At 34.5% G+C, this 19349-nt stretch overlaps 1 long non-coding RNA gene across 1 annotated transcript; it reads right to left on the bottom strand.

Annotated features, from left to right (window-relative positions):
* Positions 1–9297: 9297 nt before the first annotated feature.
* Positions 9298–14380, bottom strand: LOC114385115. Its single transcript, XR_003660844.1, has 5 exons — positions 13733–14380; positions 13070–13234; positions 11312–11450; positions 11150–11196; positions 9298–10094 (listed from the first exon to the last, which is right to left on the bottom strand). It is a non-coding gene; the product is annotated as an uncharacterized LOC114385115 (long non-coding RNA).
* Between the last annotated feature and the right edge of the window lie 4969 nt (positions 14381–19349).

Genomic DNA, 19349 nt, shown 5'->3' with positions numbered 1-19349 from the left:
TGTGTGGAAGAACAATTAGCTTATTTCGAAAAGCCAGACTTTCAGATGAAAAGTCATCTCAAACCTCTTTTCATCAGGGCAAAAGTTGAGAATGTTGGAATCAACAAAGTGCTCATAGATGGGGGAGCGGCTGTCAACTTAATGCCTCGATCTATGCTCTACAAGATCGGGAAACATGACACTGATCTATCTGCCCACAACATTGTGCTCTCTAATTATGAGGGCAAAACTGGCTATTCCTTGGGAGCCATTCAAGTAGATGTTGCTGTAGGCAGTATAGTTCGACCAACTCTATTCCTGGTGGTACAGTCCAAAGCTAATTTTAACTTGCTATTAGGAAGGGAATGGATCCATGGAGTTGGGGCTGTGCCATCTACTCTTCACCAGAAACTCATTATTTGGAGGGAGGATGGGATTGTTGAAAATATAGAGGCGGATCAAAGCTTCTATAAGTCAGAGGTTGATAATGTTACTCTGCAAACCTTTGACAAAAATTTGGCTAACATAGCACCTTGTGGTGACAAGGAGACTATTTTCGAGCCAAGTGACAATGTTATCCACTCTGTCAAACTCCATCCTACCCATGGGTTTATATGGGAGAGGGAGGAAATTGATGTTGTTCCCTCTGAAGATAGAATCATTCCACCAACTGGGTGGAATATATATGAAGATTAATATGACTGAGGCCACTGCATGGGCCAGAATTACGGCTTATATGGCCGAAAATAGACTAAATACGGCCTTTGAGGCTGAATCCCAACAAAATATGGCAGTTGAAGCCAAGATCGAAGATCATGAAAACAAAGAAATAAAGGATCGAAGACTGGACTGCATTTATGATGATGAGCCACTGGGTTTTGAGAAAAATCCCATAAGTGAGGTGCCAAAGATGCAGGCTCAAGATCCTTTGGAGGAGATCGACATTGGAGATGGCTCGATAAAAAGGCCAACCTATATCAGTGCCAATATCACCTCAAGACTAAAAGAAAAGCTGGTGCCTCTTCTTAAAGAATTTAAAGACTATTTTGCTTGGGATTACCACGAAATGCCTGGGTTAAGCAGAGAAATGGTCGAAATGAAATTACCTATTAAGGAGGGAAAAAGACCAGTAAAACAACTACCAAGAAGATTCGCACCAGAAATCATGTCCAAGATTAAGGAAGAGATCGAAAGGCTGCTGAGGTGTAAATTCATCAGGTCTGCCAGGTATGTCGAATGGTTAGCAAATATAGTCCCTGTCATTAAAAAGAATGGAACTCTTAGAATATGCATAGATTTTAGGGATTTAAATAATGCTACACCTAAAGATGAATATGCTATGACAGTAGCAGAAATGTTGGTAGATTCAGCAGCTGGCTTCGAATTTTTAAGCATGTTAGATGGTTATTCTGGTTATAACCAAATATTTATTGCTGAAAGTGATGTGTCAAAAACAGCATTTCGATGTCCTGGTGCTTTAGGCACTTATGAATGGGTGGTTATGCCCTTTGGGTTGAAAAATGCTGGGGCCACTCATCAAAGGGCCATGAATTCCATGTTTCATGATTTTATTGACACATTTATGCAAGTTTATATTGATGATATAATCATCAAATCCTCTTCAGAAGATAGCCATTTGGATTACCTTAGGCAATCTTTCGAACGAATGAGGAAACATGGATTAAAAATGAATCCATTAAAGTGTGTTTTTTGTGTGCGTGCAGGGGATTTCCTTGGTTTTGTGGTGCATAAAAAAGGCATTGAGATAAATCAAAACAAGACAAAGGCTATTCTTGAGACGAAGCCTCCTTCGACCAAAAAACAGCTTCAGTCTTTGCTAGGAAAAATCAACTTCTTGAGGCAATTCATTTCGAATCTAAGTGGCAAAGCTCAAATTTTTTCGCCATTACTTCGACTCAAGAAAGATGAACCATTCAAATGGGGTGAAGAGCATCAAAAGGCTTTCGATGAAATTAAAGAATATCTTATCAAGCCTCCTGTGTTAATGCCTCCTAGTCGAAATAAGACTATGAAGTTGTATATTGCTGCGTCTGACAAGACCATTGGTAGTATGTTGGCTCAGGAAGATGATGATGGCATAGAACATGCAATTTATTATCTTAGTCGTGTACTAAATGATGCAGAAACTAGATATACTGCCATAGAAAAACTTTGTCTTTGTTTGTATTTCTCTTGTGCAAAACTTAAGCAATATATAAAGCCTGTTGATGTTTATGTATATTCCCATTATGATATTATTAAGCACATGTTGTCAAAACCTATTTTACATAGTAGAATTGGAAAATGGGCTCTAGCATTAACAGAATATTCTTTAACGTACAAGCCTTTGAAATCTGTTAAGGGACAAATTGTGGCAGATTTCATTGTAGATCACTCAGTGATCGAAATGCCGCAAGACTATGTCGATACAGACCCTTGGATTTTATATTTCGATGGTTCGAAACACAAACATGGAACTGGCATTGGAGTTTTAATAATATCCCCCAATAAAGTTCCAACTAAATTTAAATATAGAATCAAAGGGCTTTGTTCTAATAATGAGGCTGAGTATGAGGCTCTAATTGCAGGCCTTGAAATTTTAATTAGCTTGGGGGCAAGAAATGTTAACATAAGAGGTGATTCAGAATTAGTGTTGAGGCAATTAACACAAGAATACAAATGTGTTAATGAACACTTAGCAAAATATTTTGTTATAGCAAGTTCTCTTCTGAATCATTTCGATTACATTAACATTGAGCATATACCTCGACAAGAAAACCAAGAAGCAAATGATTTAGCCCAAATAGCTTCAGGGTACAAAATGTCGAAGGAAAAGTTAACTCAGTTGATCGAAATAAAAGATAAACTGGTGTTACCAGAGCCATTAAGCACTAAATTGCCAATGCCAAAACTTGTGGGGGCAAGTATACCACAAAATAATGAAGATGAAAGCATGGATGATCTCCAGGAAAAAATTCAAATTTTGGCCATTGACAATATGTTAGATAATGATTGGAGAAAGTCCATTATTGAATATCTGGAAAATCCAATAGGCAATGTGGCTCGAAAGGTCAAATATAAGGCTTTAAATTACGTGGTTATGGGAAATGATTTGTTTAAAAAGACTGCAGAAGGAGTGTTGCTAAAATGTCTAAGTGAATCAGAAGCATACTTGGCAGTTTCCCATGTTCACAGTGGGGCCTGTGGATCGCATCAAGCAGGCCATAAAATGAAATGGCTTTTATTTCGACAAGGTTTGTATTGGCCTTCGATGTTAAAAGACTGCATAGAATTTGCTAAAGGCTGTCAGGAATGCCAAAAGCATGCAGGGATACAGCATGTACCTGCTAGTGAGTTACACTCCATAATCAAACCTTGGCCTTTCAGAGGATGGGCTTTGGACTTAATTGGTGAAATCAAGCCTGCTTCTTCTAAGAACCAGCGTTATATTATAGTTGGTATCGATTACTTTACAAAATGGATCGAAGCAGTCCCTTTGCCAAGTGTTGATCAGGAAGCAGTAATTAGTTTCATTCAAAATCATATTATTTATAGGTATGGTATTCCTGAAACAATTACCACTGATCAAGGTTCAGTTTTTACTGGACGGAAAATGCAAGAATTTGCCCAAAAAATTGGCTTTCGATTATTAACCTCAACACCATATTATGCGCAAGCAAATGGTCAAGTCGAAGCAGCCAATAAGATTGTAATTAACTTGATTAAAAAACACATTGCCCAAAAGCCAAGAAATTGGAATAAAACGTTAGATCAAGTTCTATGGGCATGTAGAAATTCTCCTAAGGAATCAACTAATACTACCCCATTTCGATTGACTTATGGGCATGATGCTGTACTTCCGGTCGAAATACATTTGCAATCAGCCAGGGTACAAAAACAAATGGACATTCCAATCGACCATTATTGGAAAATGATGTTAGATGAGTTGGTTGATTTAGATGAGGAGAGATTAAGAGCATTAGAAGTTTTGACTAAACAAAAAGAAAGAGTTGCTAAAGCTTATAATAAGAAAGTGAAGTCAAAAACTTTTAATATTGGAGATTTAGTTTGGAAGGTTGTCCTGCCCATGGATAGTAAGGATCGAGCCTTGGGCAAATGGTCCCCAAATTGGGAAGGACCGTTTAAAATAATTCAGATTTATTCGAATGGTGCTTATGCAGTGGAGGAGTTAACCCCTCAGAAACGTACTTTGAGTATAAATGGTAAATATTTGAAAAAATATAAACCAACATTGCTCGAAGTTAAAATAAGCATAGAATAAGAGAAATACTGGAAACATAAAAATGGCGATAACAGTAAATTGCCACAAAAGGGCATGTGTCAATATTACATCGAAAAAGTAGAATCGAAATACAGAATTCGAAATAAAGAAATCATAAGTTCTACTAATTCATGACCAAATCCTCATATAGCTTTTTCAGGGTGGCCATCTCTTTAGTTAAGACCTGGTCAGCACTCTCCATAACCCTTGCCTCATCTGCTACAGCCTGAGATGCGCTAAAGGCCTTCAGGCCTTCCCTCCCTTTTTCAGCAACCAGTTTCTGGATCGAGTTAGCGGCTTTCTCCTGGAGTTCCTTGCGTTTGGCCTGCTCTGTCACGATTTTCTGCCTTAAATCTTCGACCTGAAACAGCAGATCCGTAATAGTTGCCTCCCAGGAGGAGATGTTATCATCACACTCTTTGATCTCAGAAGATCCTTCTTTGGCTTCTTTGGTGAGACGTTCGACTTCATGTTGAGCAGCTCGGGCTTTCTCGAGAAGAAGGGTATGTGCTTGTTTCTGGGCATCTAATCTTGCGCCATTTTCGCGTTTTTTCTGCACAGCACTTGCAAACTGGTCGATGATGGCTTCGATTTGGATAACTTTACCTAAAGTTTCATCAGAGGTAAGGGGGTTGTGCAATTTCTTCAAAAAGTTCAGATGCCCAAAGGCAGCAGAGGGGTTCTCTTCAATGGATTTAAGCACATCTTTCTGTGCGTATTCCATTGATAACTTCAAGAGCAGAGAATCTTGGCGTACTGAAGAGTTTATTTCAGCATCAGATGAGGACGAAGCACCAGGAATCTTGTCACTTGAGTTGTTGGTTTGACTTGTGTTCAGCAGGAGTCGAAGGGCTGCAGCAGGGTCTTCGTCTTGCATTTGAATGAATGTATCTTCTGCGATCCCTATGCTAGCGGAAAGCTTAGATGTTGAAGACACCAGGTAAATGTCCGAACCTCCAGCTTCAGCCTCTTTTATGGCGTCTTCATCAAAAAAGTTTTCTTCAGATGAACTTTTCTGACTCGATTCATGAGGAGTGGTATTATCTGACTGGTTCGGTTCATGATGGTCATCGACCTCTGCCCAACCATGAGGATGACTGGATCCAATACCTTGACCTTCACCCCATTCCTCAACATTCACTGCATCCGCCTCAGGAGCGGGAGATGTTCGAGCACACGAGGGTAGTTTTTCTGCAGAAACATTTTGTTGTACCTGATTCGAATTGTCAATGGAAAAAGGTTAACAAATAGTTTCGTATAAGCTATGATTAAAATCACATTAAGAGAATGATACCTCGACGGCAGGTTGTTCTTGTGGTAAGTTCGGTTGTTCGACAGGGTTGCCCATCTCAGCAATAGAAGGAGCAGCTTCTACTTCGGTGCCGTCAATATCGGTCGAAGGTGGGCGGACGTCAACAGGTTGATTGTCACCTTGTTCTTTTAAAGACTTGGTCTTTTTTTTTTTCTTCTTGGCTGGCTCACCACCCTCGACAGCCACAGAAGGTTCAGTCTCGACCTGCTTCACTTTCTTTTTCTTCTTAGGCGTTTGAGCCTGGGAATTGCCTGTCTCTGTTTGTTCAGCAGACTTGGTCGAAGTTGTAGGTAACTTTCTTTTTCTTATGAGTGGTCTTTCCTCTTCTTCCTGTATAACGAGGGTAAAGAGTTGTCAGAGTATAGACTTGAAAGAAAACTATAATATTGACATTAGAAATAAAACTTGCATTTTTCTCTTCGTCTAATTCGACGACCGCATGCTTCGAGCGTTTGGAAGTCGTGGTTGTCTCAGTACTATCATCTTTCTTTTGACTCTGAAAAAATAAAGGAATATGAGGCAAGACGTTAAGATTAAAAGGTAAGTCAGAAGAGTTACCTTCTCTTCTTGTTTCCCTTCTTGAATTTTCACCCCAGTAGGTTTCTTGGGTCTCATGTCAGCTCGAGATGTTTCAGCACTTTTCTTCGTCATGATTGTTTTGCCTGAAAGTAATAATATTAGAAAAGGCAAAAATGCATATCAATTTAGAAAGTCAAAAGTAAGTTAATACCTTGAGCTTGAAGGTTTGAACGAATATTCTCGACCGTTGGTTGTGTAAAACCACTTTCAAGCCTGGAGATCATGATAGTAGTGTCTCCAACTGAACGGGTCGAATAATATTTTTCCCACCAGGTAATAAACCCCATGGTGCAGAAATAGGAATGGTTGAACTCAAAAGAATGCAGGTTATAGTTTTCATCAAGAGAAATCTTCAAAAATTTCTTGAAAGTCTTTTCCGAAAGATTGGCCCCTCTTATGACGTCTTGAGGATCTTCGAACAAGCTTTTAGGACGAATTTGCGAGAGGCCAAATTGTCTTGAAACCAAATTAGGCTGGTATCCAACCAGGCCTAAATAGTTCGATTGAACACCTGTACGACAAGACAGGATCTGTGGATTCAAGTAAAATGACCATATTTCATTCACCTCTTCTTCATTATCCGGATCGACAGCAGGGAAATAGTCAGTGAACCAGGCTGGGCCAACCTCTCGACCAATGAATGGAGCATGTTGGGGAAGAAACTTGTCAAAGCTCAGGAAAATCCTCATATACTTTAGGAACAGCTTTTGTGAGCTTTGATCCAAGGTCTTGGGTGTTAGTCAAAGTGCTCTCTGGCCTTCGATCGAGCGATTTGCAACTTCTTCAGCATAATCTTGTGGGATTATTAATCCCATTTCTTGTTCAAAAGTGGCATTAAGCCACAACTGGAGAAGCCACATAGGCCCAGACACTAAGAAGGAAGACCCATCCTTCGATTTCTTCAGATCATCGCATGCCTCACCAAGCGATTCGTATAGTACTGCTAATAAGAGGCGTCCAAATCCAAAGTTTTGACCTTCATGAATTTGTAATGCCATTGGAATAAATCTTTTGGCTACTTGCAAGGACTTCGTGCAGAAAACATAGTGAGATAGCCACAGGGTTAAGAAGGCTACGTGCTCTTCATCAGAGACCTCCTCTTCGACTGGTCCTTTGTGTTCAGCTATATATTTGGAAAAGGTGTTCTCCTTATATACTAGCTTGATATTATCACTAGAATTAGTGGGGTCATAAGTTTCCCCGCTAGGCCTAAGGCCTATGAGGGCGGCTACATCTAAGAGAGTGGGGGTCATCATACCACATTTAAACTGAAAGGTGTTGGTAGAAGACTCAAAAAAGTGCATAGCTGCTATCAGCATTTCTGGTCGATATTCAGGACCAGATCGAGAGAATTGTATCAAATCAAAGATGCCATATGTTTTCCAGAAATCCTCATACGCTTGTTCAACTCGATCAAGCCAAGGTAGGTAATCCCTATGAGCTATTGAAGGGGCGGATCGAAAGAGTTTGTTGGGTTTGCTTAAACAATTAAAGTTGTAAGGCTCACTATCAAAAATCCTAGGTTCGCAAGTTGGGTAGCAGGGAAATACCTTACTCATTTTACTCGAAAGTGATGATTGGTCTGGCAGGGGTCCACCAAAAGCGTAAATCGTTTTTTCCACTGCAAAAGGGATCATCACCTCTGATTCCCAGGTTTCTGTCTGTTCGGCGTCACCATGTGGTTCTGGAACCACCTTTTCTCCATCATTCCTGACTGTAAAGCGTTGCCACTTCCCAACAAACGGAACTGCTTGTCCTTGCGACATTGTAAGAAATCTGAAAAGGGGTGATTCTTGCGAAGGGTTTGGTGATTGGTGGAATCAGTGAGTAAGAGCTTGGATTCACGAAGAACAGTGGCAAAGTTCAGAGATACGGTGAGGTTGATGATGAAAGGAATAACAAGTATCTGAAAATAAGAAGGTTTCGCCGGAGATAATGGATACGAATTAGAAGAAGAAGGGTTTTTGGAAGCAGAGAAGCTGAAGGGGTTTTTCTGGAGTTTCTGGCGCTATTTATGGAGTTTCACTTTTAAAAGGGAAAAACAATATAATAATAATCAATGGTCAAAAATCAATCAAATCAGGTTTCCCTTCCGACTCTCCAGCGTTACACGTGTCCCACTCTGCCTAGGAAGGTGGAATTAATGATGGGTAGTGGGAGATCGAGGCGACGGTTACCAGTAAACGTGCCATCATGTCGCCGTTTCAGGGAAACTGGTAAGGGAAGAGAAAAAATGTCAACTTCTCATCTTCCTTCGATCTCGAATCGAAGCAGACATTTTTTGGGGGCAATTTGTTAGCCCATATTTTTGATGAGCTAAAAATATGCTCTAAATACGAATTTTGTCAGATTCTGTTCGAATCGAAAAGAAAGAAGAGTCTATTGAAAGGAATTCACAGGTTCAAGGAAGTATTTACGAAGTATAGGGCTAAGACAAGAAAGAGGGCTTCGAACCATTGGGCGAATCGAGCGGGCGTATGGTCGAGTCGAAGTCAAGGCAGCAAGATTTCTGGACTTAGCATAATTTCTGACAAAACTTCACAAAATCAGTTCGACTTCGAGCAATGTGGATAACCGTTCTAAGGAGCAGTTATGTGCATGCAAGGTGTACGTAGCAGGACACTTGGCGTTAGGATAGTGTTCGACCGTTAGGGCAGTTTATTCTCGAATGTCTATATATAGCAATTTTTAGTCAGATTTCGTGGTCGCAAATCATTTTTACAAATCCTTATATACTCAAAGTACCCAGCGCAGAGAGAAACGAGTACGCAGGGAAAATGTATGATTGTGAACCATTTTAAGTTTCTGTAAACTTTACATTTCGAATGCAATGCAATTTACATTTCACTTTATAATTCCTGTCTGTTAAATGGTTCATTTGATCGAATGAACTTGCTGATCTTTTAAATTATGCAATTTACCTTTCCCTTGTCTATTTACTTCCAGCATTTCGATCTTTTCAAAGAATTTTTACTTTCTGCAAACCTCAAAACCATTGAGTGTTCGTTGCAACGATGAACATCAAAAACTTGACATTTTATGCAAACACACAAATGGCATGCTCCTGAGATTCACTAGTTGGTCTCGCAAGCAATTAACTTAGACTAGCGATTGTTTACCAAATTTCAGCGTAAACAGTCTGTGACATCTGAAACCATGCTACTACATCCTTATCAAAATGCATCGCAACAAATGTTAACTCTAGACGCATCAGGAGTATTATGATAAGTGAAAAATTTATTTGCCTTGAAAATCCACTCCACCACCAGCATCGTTCCATTGAAATGAGAAAATCCAAGTAAGATCTCCTTAACAGGCAAGAAAGTATTAATCGGTGGCACCAACGGGGAGCCATTGTTCGAAGGACTTCTAGTAGGCTGAGAAGCATTCTGCAATAACAGATTCATTGCTAACTGCATCTGATCCATAGAAGTCTGGATCTAGAGAATCTTATCATTTTGCTCTTGATAACGCAGATTCATTGTTTGACCGATACGACGAATACCATCTGAATGTGTACAAATTTCCGTTTGCAACTCCTTCAAACGCGTGTTCTTAGCCATGGAAGCTCAATGAAAGTACCAATGAAACGTATCAATTTCTCACAATAATGTATTACAATGAAAAGAGAACTATAATCAACATTGAATGTAAAAAAAACAGCAAAGACAATGAAATATGGAACACCTATGATCTCGGGCTCATCCACGACCGTCAACCAGCAACAGAATCATCTCCCGTCCCCGAAAATGTGTAATCCTTCAGCTTAATATTCTCTCTCCTCAACCGTGTGCTATGCCTAACTCCTCCCTTGTGTTGCGGATCCTGAGCCACGTGTCCCTCACTACTAACAGAATTTCACGCCAAAATTTCTTCATTCTTTATCCACGTTACACATTTCTCCTTTTGCAACTTCAGTAACATCCTCCCCTACGCTCTCCACTATTGGGTCACATAAAAAATGGGTTGGAATGCATCATCAACTCCTATAGTTTTAAATTAAATGTCTCAACAATTATAAGAGGGGCTTAGGGTGGCAAATCATTGGCATACCAACATGAGACAAATGGGAAATAGCAGCAGAATTCTATTCATCCTTTTACTATATATTAAATCAATGTTCTTTGATTACCAAAAAAAATTCAATGTTCTTCTTTTAATACGTAAGAATCGAAGACAATGTAGTGAAGAGTTTCTAGTAACCCACACACACCCTGTTTAATCAATTACATTAGACCCCCTCATTTTTTTTGGGTGAAACTGATATACCTCCTAACTAAGAACAGAAGCTAGCAATACTGATATTCGTTTAAGGAATTAGGATATAATTCTCCTTAACCCAGGAATTCTCATTTTTTTTTAATTAGTATACAGTTATTCTTATCTCTTAAAGAAAAATAGTAATTATCTTCTCGATGAAACACATGGGTATATATGCATAAAGAGCAGCAATCCTTGAGACTTTATGGGTCAACCTTCTAGTTCTTAATAAATCAACGGTCAAACTATTTTCATTGAATTGCAAAAGGCTTGCAGATACCATATTGCTCTTAATTAAATCCTTGCTAAAATTGAAACACTAAAATTTCTCTCATAGACTGTAGTTGTTGGCCATGATGAGTCCTTAAACTCAACTTGCCTAAACTTTTTCCTCAATAGTTGTTCATTCCTCTCCCTAAAAGTTGGACATAGAAATTAACTACCCTTGAGGTGGCTCTTCACAACTTTACATGTAACACAATACTCATGCAACTAAACAAAAAGGCACCAAAACTTGGGGTAGCAACCATATTTGTAGGGACTAAGGAGTAAGGACCACAATGTATTTTTAGTAAACATATAAGTTAAAGCACCAAAGTTTACTCTACCAAATAAAAAGGAAAGTTTATATTGCCACAGAAAAACCATATAGATTTAGTATACAAACATGGCAATATTTTTTAATTTTGATAAATGAAACTGTGAGAGAAAAAAAGGAGCAAAGTGCATAAACTCACCCTATTGCCTCATGACCCAGAAATGTTGGGAAAATGGCAGGAGGGCCCTTCAAAACACAGAAATATCATCTTAATAAAATAAATCAAAATTTTCATTAAGACAAAAAAAGAAAACTAATCAAAATTCTACATCAATTGAATGAAAATGAAAAGTTGGTACACCTGTATGTTCCGGAAACTGATATCAGTTTGACAGAGAGTAGCATATAATATATACAAATGCGAGCTTCACGAGGCATTGGTGGTGCCACCATGATCTCCTCAATACTCAGTGCCTCACCCGCTTTACGACAAACCGCCGCTATAGTTTCCAGATGAAACAGAACAATTGGTGTTCATACATATGAAACATACAATGCAACTAAGAAAGCCATTAAAACGTACAGAAAAAGAAAAAAAAAAAACTAGAACAGTTATGGCTTACCTTAACAATGGAACGTGTTAGCTATAGTGTAGAGAGGATTTGGGAGCCGATCTATGAAATATACTAAGTGAAAACTGACTTGATGATGAGGGATATGACTTAAGTTAAACAACGACAAACCAAGTACACAGGCACTTTTGCTCCCCGTGAAGCTAAACAAGCTAGAATATTGGTATCATTTCCTTTTTTGGTCACTGGTAGTTGATCCTTTCCCTTTTTTCGTATATTTTTATGAGCTGATAAAAAGATATTTAAATGTTACTCATTGTATTGACACAACATTTTAGGTTTCAGTCTTATACCTAAGAATTTTTTTTTAGTTATTGGATGTATATGTTTTAAATTTTTTTAATCTCTGTCATCTAAAATAATACTCCCTTTAGTCTCAAATATAAAAAAAAATATATCTTTTTCTTAGTCTCAAATATAATTTTTTAAAACTAATTTGACCTTATTTAATATTATTATATTTAAAATGTCATTCATTTAATTGAAATTATTTTAGTTTTAATGACTATTTTTATTCCTAACACCATGTTCCAATAAATAATACATTGGAAAAAATAATTTTTAATTGAGATTGATGTAATTAAATATGATTAATTAATTTTTTAATAAGTGTAAATCAATTTTTTTATATATAATTGAGAACGGAGGAAGTATGAACTTAAACAGATAAAAAATTATGTGTAAGGAATAATAAAAGGAATAATAAAAGAGTTAAAAAGTGTACGTGTAATGACTAAAATGAACAGTTTTTAGGTTCAGAGACACATCTTGAATAATCCAGATATCTTCCACTTTTGAGAGGACATTGAAGAAATTATTTTCTCTTATTTGCAGGAAGCCAATATGAAGAATGTTGAAGACGTAGTTAAAAACAAAATGCCTTGAACTTTCTGTACTGGTTCATGTCATAAAGTGAACCAAGATAAAACTAATATTTTGTGCTTTTTATTTTCTTGCAATATTCATTATTATTATTCAGGAAGAAGGGAAATAAAATTAGTCAGACCTTCTGCTTACAAGGGACCCAAATATCTGGGTGTTCCCTGAATTACCAAACAAAATGTGTCACAATGTAAATATTATAGGTTTATAACCTTTAGGCGCGCGTATGTGGAATCCACTACACTACTCGGGTGCCGATCGAATACATGTAATGTAGTATTATGTGATAAAAAAATGAGCTGATTTGTCTATCCAAATCACACATCGAAGACACAGTCCATCAATCAAAAAATCAAAAGTTTTATTGATATCCTTGAACTTCATCTCATATGTGACAAACTCGTCCAAATTCAGTTGCTGTTGATAATAATTGCAGATGAAATTTACTAAAAAGAAGCATCCCCGAACTTACTTGGTATTGCTATTATATTATGTCATTATTATTTTTACATAATCATTACTAATTACTAGTTTTACATATATTAATAGAGGGGACAAAGAGCATAGACTAAAAAAGATTAAATAAAAGAAATTGCTCATAGTACCTTGTCCATGTAGCGTCTAAGGAGAATGGGTACATGAGACTTGGGTTTGAGTCCTCCAAATAAGCATCCCCTGAGGCTCTTCCCACAAACGTGGACCTCACTACAGCTAAGGTTTAACTTGGATCCTGGCTTGTCCACTCCCAAAACTATTGTTTTTCCCCAACCCTGTAGGCAAAGCATTAGTTTTAACAATTCATGCATTCAACAAGTATGCATCAGTTAAGATTTTTTCAAGCTTTGTGCTAGGGTGATAGTAGAAAATCATGTTGTAGTTATTGTTACAATATAATCGCATTATTCTGTCTGCCTATAAACCATAGTGCAAGGCATGTTTGTGCACACTTTGAGAGAGAGAGAGAGAGAGAGACCTTTCTACAAGAAACATAGGCTTCCTGCATCAATGATGCCATACCAACACATCAAAGCAATAATCTGCTCCCCCATCAGTCATCTCTAAGATAACCTACTTTACAACCCCATATGAGAAGAAAATCTAAGGACTTGAGGCTATTAATTAAAAAGACCAACGTTTACTCTACTAAAAAAATGAAAAAAGAAGAAAAGTATATGTTGATACAGGAAAAGCATACGCATTTAGCATACCAATAAGGTAGTGGAATCCTTATGAGAAAAGAGGGAGCAAAATAAAATGCATAAACTCACCCTATTGCCTCATGACCCAGAATTCTTGGATAAATGGCAGGATGGTCCTTCAAAACACAGAAAATGCTTCTTAAAAAAAATCATTCAGAAGTTTCCATAGAAAAAAAAAGGAAAAAGTAATCTAAATTCTACAGCAATTCAATGAAAATGAAAAGGTGGTATGGGGAAGGCATTGGCTGAGAAAAATGTTCCAAATCACAATAAATCATTTAGAGGGACCAAAAATGGTGGCAAGTGGCAACCAGCATGTTCCAGAAACTGATATCGGTTTGACAGAGAGTGGAGCATGTAATACGAATGCGAGCTTCACCAGGCATTGGTGGTGCCACAATGATCTCCTCAATACTCAGTGGCTCACCGGCTTTGCGACAAACCGCCGCTACAGTTTACAAATGAAACAGAACAGATAGGGTTCATACATATGAAACATGACATACAATTAAGAAAGCCATTAAAAATTACTACAAAAGAAGAAAATGGTAGAGCAAAGACAACATTGGTTTGTTTTCAGGAATGATGGCACACCACACACCAAACTAGAATGGTTTCATTTTTGCGGGTCACACTCGTACCTCATCTTTTACACTAATTATTAGTCTCATTTTGATGAGTTGATAAAGAAAAAAATAGTTGTTTGTTGATGAGAGTAAAATTTTTAATTAGATGCACCCACAAACTTCTGAAAAAAAGTCAGGTTTTAGTTCGATGTTTGTGTATCCTTTCTTATCTAGTTTTTGAGGAATCAATCTTCTACAGTGACTTTACTATTATTATACAAGATTCTAATTTTTTTTTAATAAGTTTTATATATTAATGTTATGTATTTCTATTTAAAAGTTGAAATTTTTAAAAATAAACAATTAGGTCCTGTTTCTGCATTACAGATGTGACAAACTGAAAAATTAAATGGGAACTTTGAATTTCCAAACTAGAGAAAGAGACAGGTATTACCTGTCGGTGTGCTTTGTGGTCCATTTTCTTTTTAATCTAAACTCTTATCTACTGTTCTTCTATAAAATAGAAGTATCTTCAATGCTCTAAAAAAATAGAGGTTTTAATTGATATTTTTCTCTCTAATCTCACTTTACCGTTTTTTTATAAAAAAATTATAAGCTTTAGCACTAACATATTTCATATGAATTAAGTTTTGATTTCTACTGATAATATCATCACTTATGTGAGTGCAAATACACCAGTACAAGATACTTCTGACAGTATAAAATTGTTAAAAACTTCTTTCACAACAGAAAAAATTAGAGAAATTGCGATGTGTTCAAACTTATTATATTCTCAGTTACTTCTGATATGTCTTGATATATAGATAGTTTAACAGATTCACCGAAAGAGGCTGATATTTTTCATTTTTTGCATTATAGGCTTATTTAATAATTTTGATAAGCTATTCATATTCTAGGATTATGATTGTATCATTACCACCTTGATCCAGATTCAACTAATGCAATCATTGGCATTATTTCAAATAAACCATCCGCGTATCAATATATGCCAGAGGAAATTGAGAATGACATAGGTTTAAGTAGATTGTGATTTCCTTCATTTTCTATTATGGAAAAAATTTGTGGCGGTTTTGTATTGTTAGAAAAAGTTTATAGTAGTCTTAATGGCAACACTGCCAATCACTTTAGTAACGATGTTAACCACAAAACTAAACTTATATGTGTACGTAAATGATTAAAATTTAAATTTTCCATTCCATAGGTCATTTGAAGTCTCTTAAACAATTACATCTGTGGGGCTGCAATTTTGATGGACTGATTCCATTTTCATTGTTTACTCACTCATCTCTCCTTTTTAGATTTATCATTTGATAAATTAGTTAGCCCCATTCCAACCAAAATCAATAAACTTCCAAAATTGTGGGCCTTTACTTTTGTCTTATAACATGTTAAATGAAAGAATTTCACGTCATTGTTATTGTTTGCCTTTCTTATTAGGGTTTGATTTTAGTGACAACCAAAAAATTTCTCATGACCCAAGAAATGAGAATAAAAAATGAGTTTTAACTTCTCATTGTCATGAGATTTTACAATTATAAACAACACAATAAAATAAAATGACTCAAGAAATGGGAAAAAGAAAGCGAGCAACCCTCATTATAAGTACTTGAGTCTCTCCTTCAGTGCTTTTCTCATGATACATTCCCCATTCATACGCCATTTGAAGTCTCTTAAACAACTACATCTGTCGGGTTGCAATTTTGTTTATCATTTGATAAATTAGTGGGCCCCATTCCAACCAAATCAATAAACTTCCAAAATTGTGGACCCTACTTTTGTCTAAACATGAAAGAATTACACGTTGGTGTTATTCTTTGTCTTCCTTGTTACGGTTTGATCTTAGTGACAACCACCTCAAGGGGTCAATCAGTAAGTTTCTCATGACCCAAGAAATGAGAATAAAAATGGATTTTAGTTCCTCGTGAAAGATTTTATAATTGTAAGAAGATACTAAATTATAAAGGGGTAAGTAAGAAAAGTAATGAAGAGAAATAATGACTCATAATGATTGGTTTCAGTATTTTTAATTTTATATAAGGAATTGTATTATTTTGATTATGTTTTTTCTCCTTCTTACCTTCCTTTTTTTTTATAGGTGTAGTTCTTGGATTTCATACCACTCTCGCGCTAAGTGTGATTGTTCCACTTAGCGAGTATGACAGTAACTGGTGCTCGTGATTTACGCTAAGCACACTTTCATGTATCAAACTTCTTCATATTTATTGGCATTAAGCGTGTCCGCTGAGTGATTGCGTCACACTAAACTCTTAAGGCGTGCTAAGGAAACATTTTCAGATCTTCAATGTGCTTTTTCAAGCTTAATTTGTTTTTTCTACATCAATTTTTTCACCAAACACTATAAATTCACTTGAACACTTTCTGAACAAAATCTTAAATGATGTTAAATTTTCAATTATTCACATAAAAAGGAAGAAATAAGAGAGGAAAATCAATAATTTCTATATGATTTAATCCCAAAATATATTTATACACGATAATTATCATGCTATCACTCGTTGACATCGTGATCCGTGCCAATAACACCAACATAATATTTAAAACTAATTATTTTTAATTATAATTTTATCTAACTTTTGATTTTAAATCACAAACTATATAGAAAATATGTTTTTTTATGAAATATAATTAAAAATCATTGTAATATTTGTTCCTCGATCTCAATTAAATTAAAAATCATTGTAATAAAATGACGTGTCTAGATTCAAGTAATTTATTTATCTCTTTAATTTTTTATTTAATAAAATTGATTGTTTGTTATTAATAATGAGAACATTTATTATTTTTATTTATACATACTATATGTTTTTTAAAACCATTTTATTCTCTTTAGTATCATACATGAGTACACAAAATTAATGATATGTCAAACTCTTCAAAAGAAAATTTTCTTAATTATTATAATTAAAGGTTAACATGATCTGTGAAAATCTACTCAACCTCAACAGATTTAGTTAACATAATAAAAATTGAAGAGGAAAAAAAGAATTCTATAGATTCTTAAAGACACATGAGTTATTACATTCAGACTCAAACTCATACTAATTAACTTGAGAATCGAAGTTCTTTAAGTACAGCTAACATCCTAATTTTTTTAATATCAAAGGACCACCATCAAAGAACTGCATTTAGTATGATCAACAAATTATTGTACACCACCAAAATCTTATTTAGAATAACACTCCAAATAATAACATTTTTAAATATATATATATATATATATATATATATATATATATAAATATTTACTATCATATATTTATCACAATTTAAAGTAAATAATTAATAATATATTAAATGTTGATGATAGTGGTGAAGGAGCAGGTTAAGTTTCTACTCCCCAACTCACACGATGTAACAAACGTTTAAAGGAAAAGCAGGATACACGGCGGACTTTGTTTAAAGACTGTGGAAATACTCCATTTGACAAGACATTTACGCGATTTCTAATAATTCATGATTTAATGTTGTTGTAAATTTACAATGCAAGTTGTATCAAACATGAATTTATTTTGTCTTTTGGATTTCTTTATAATTTAAATACATTATATTATATTTTTATAAATTTTATTGGTGTATTTTGTGAGAAATTGTGTTAAGAATGTTTTTTTTTAAATCTTTTTTATGAATTTATCATCTTATGAATAGATAGTTTATCATATAAAATATATTATATATTTTAATTTTATTATATTTAATTTTTGTTTTTTAAGGATGACTTATGTTTTATTTATAATTTTGAATGATAAATTGGACAATTTACAACTGAACTCAATTATTTGATTCATAAATATTTAGTAATGTATGATATAATATAAAATGTTGTATCTTGTTTTGGGGTAATCTTATATTAATTATAATTCTCATCTATTAAATTCTAGACAATTACAATTAAATGTAATAATGAGTTTTTTTTCTTCTAAATACATCTTCTTTCTCCTGATTTTTTTTTTCAATCTACACTATTTTACAATTTAATTCTTAATCTACACTATTTTGAGACTTTCTCTCTCATTTTTATTTTTTTTAATTTAAATATTATAAAATATAAATATTATATTATATAATTTTCTAAATTGATTTTAAAATTATTTATTTATTAAATTAAATTTTATAATTTTGTTTTTTATTTTTTTAAGAAAATGATATTATTAAATATAATTATTATTTTTTTATTATTTAATTTACTAAACATATTTTTTAGGTTAATATTTTTATTTAAAATTTAAATTTTCTAATATAATTATATTATTAAATATAATTAGTTTATTTATGTCATTAGATTTAATTAAAAATAAAAGACTTTTTTTTAATAACTTATTTATAGAAGAATATTATATTACATTATTATCATCAATAAAATACTTCAACAATTATACTAAAAACAAATCTAAATAAAAATATGTTAAAACAATTATTTTTGTTATGATGTATTATCGGTAAATTTCACATCGTTTTTTTTTTTTCGTTCATTTTCTTTTTAATCAATAAGAATGTCAATTTCGTGAGGACTCTTTAAGATCCTCTTTTTAATTAAAGTTAACATGATCTGTGAAAATCTACTCAACCTCATCCTCAACAAAAGGATTTAGTTAACATAATAAAAATTGAAGAAAAAAAAGAGAATTCAATAGATTCTTAAAGATACATGATCGAGTTATTACATTCAGCCTCAAACTCATACTAATTAACTTCAGAATCGAAGTTCTACTGCATTTAGCATGATCAAAAAATTATTGTACACCACCAAAATCTTATTTAGAATAACACTCCAAATAATCAAATTTTTAAATATATATATATATATATATATATATATATATATATTTAAATATTTACTATCATATATTCATCAAAATTTAAACTAAATAATTAATAATATATTAAATCTTGATAATAGTTGTCAAGGAGCAGGTTAAGTTTTTACTCCCCAAAACACACGAAGGAACAAACGTTTAATGGAAAACCGGAATAAACTGCGGACTTTGTTTAAAGACTGTGGAAATACTCCATTTCCATGCAAACTTCTCACCAATCATTTTCATTTTAACAATGACAAGACATTTAAGCGGTTTCTAATA

The sequence above is a fragment of the Glycine soja genome, chromosome 14 (assembly GCF_004193775.1).
Source record: "Glycine soja cultivar W05 chromosome 14, ASM419377v2, whole genome shotgun sequence".
Taxonomy (NCBI): Eukaryota; Viridiplantae; Streptophyta; class Magnoliopsida; order Fabales; family Fabaceae; genus Glycine; species Glycine soja.
Note: the sequence above shows the minus strand (reverse complement) of the source record. Positions and strands in the feature narration are given on the sequence as shown.